Source organism: Mastomys coucha, unplaced genomic scaffold (assembly GCF_008632895.1).
Source record: "Mastomys coucha isolate ucsf_1 unplaced genomic scaffold, UCSF_Mcou_1 pScaffold12, whole genome shotgun sequence".
Taxonomy (NCBI): domain Eukaryota; kingdom Metazoa; phylum Chordata; class Mammalia; order Rodentia; family Muridae; genus Mastomys; species Mastomys coucha.
The window spans coordinates 17863648-17865090 of NW_022196894.1; the positions used below are offsets into that span (position 1 = coordinate 17863648).

Here is a 1443-nt window from a genome sequence, read left to right on the forward strand (position 1 = left end):
TTGAACTCAGAAATCCACCTGCCTCTGCCTCTGCCTCCTAAGTGCTGGGATTAAAGGCGTGTGCCACCACCGCCTGGCGGAAAATATTTCTTGTCCTTGGTGCTGCTACTTTTTTCACTTTTGTTCATTGCCATTATTCTTAGTAGGATTTTTCACAGTGTTGCAGATTATATGAATACTTTGCGTCGGTAATGTTTTAGGTTTAACATTTTCTTTTATTATATCATCTATGCCTGAGATCATCTCTTCCATTGTTTTTATTCTGTTGGCTGTGCTTCTGTTCCTGTTCTCTTTCTTAGGTTTTTCCATCTCCAAGTTTCCCTCAGTTTGTGTTTTCTTTACTGCGTCTTTTCCCATTTGCAGGTTTTGAATTGTTTTATTCATTTTGTTCATCTGTTTGATTGTATTTTCCTGTATATTTTAAGGGATTTATTAATTTGCCCTTTAAATTCCTCTATCATCTTCATAAAATTGGATTTAAAGACATTTTATTATGCTTTGATTGTGTTAGGATATCCAGAGCTTGGTATAGTAGGATACCTGGACTCTGGATGTGTCAGATTGATTTAGCTCTCATTGAATGTGTTTTTATGGTGGCCTTCTGGCACAAGAGTCCTAAGGTAGGCTGCCTTTGCCTGGACATTGGAAATCAGGGGACAGAGTTGTCTTGGTGAAAATGGGTAGAGCATGCCAAGAGAAGAGGTCTAACTTGGATGTTTCTGGTGTAGAAGACCTGCTTAAGTTGGGTTTAATTGTGGCCAGAGAATGGCATGCAGGGGACAGCTTGCAGCCTAGCTATCGCTTTTACTCTTTTTAAGGGTGGGGATGAGACATGGTCTCACTAAATGTAGCTCTGTTTGTCCAGGAAATCACAGTGGTGCATCTGCTTTTGCGTACTAAGTGTTGGAATTCAAATGTGTGCCACCAGACTCAATCTATAATTCTCTCCAGAGCTATTTGCCTAGAGTTAAAAAGAATTACAAGAAGTTATTTTTGAAACAGTTTGTTATTCTGTCAGGATTGTGCTCTCTATCAGTCAGAGAGAGTTCATTTAGGATCATCACAATTGTGTATGTGTATTTATTTTTAGGCATAAATGTTTGATAAATTACTGTCATCTTTGATTTGAAATATACATGGAATAGACTAGTTCTATGTGAAGTAACTCACTACAAATGAATATTTATTCTAGAATAGTCTCAAGACTGGTATCATAGAAATTGATACTAATAATGAGTCTGATCATTTTTATGTGTCATGTTTTTCTTTTTCTTTTTCTTTCTTTTTTTTTTTTTTGCTTCAGCTGCTGTTTATTGACATTCAGGTGGGCACTATAGCAACAGGCCTGGAGACTGCAGAATACAAAGTGGAGAGGAGAGTGTCTGCAGTGACAGCAGTGGAGTGCACAAGGAGGAGTGGGGAGGCCAAAGCTGTTGGGAAAGC

At 38.3% G+C, this 1443-nt stretch overlaps 1 pseudogene across 1 annotated transcript in view; it reads right to left on the reverse strand.

Annotated features, from left to right (window-relative positions):
• Positions 1 to 1331: 1331 nt before the first annotated feature.
• LOC116086246 overlaps positions 1332 to 1443 on the reverse strand; it is a 2292-nt pseudogene continuing 2180 nt past the window's right edge. Inside the window, exon 2 of the transcript XR_004116854.1 lies at positions 1332 to 1352. The product of XR_004116854.1 is annotated as a pyruvate kinase PKM pseudogene (transcript). The remainder of the gene's footprint in view (positions 1353 to 1443) is intronic.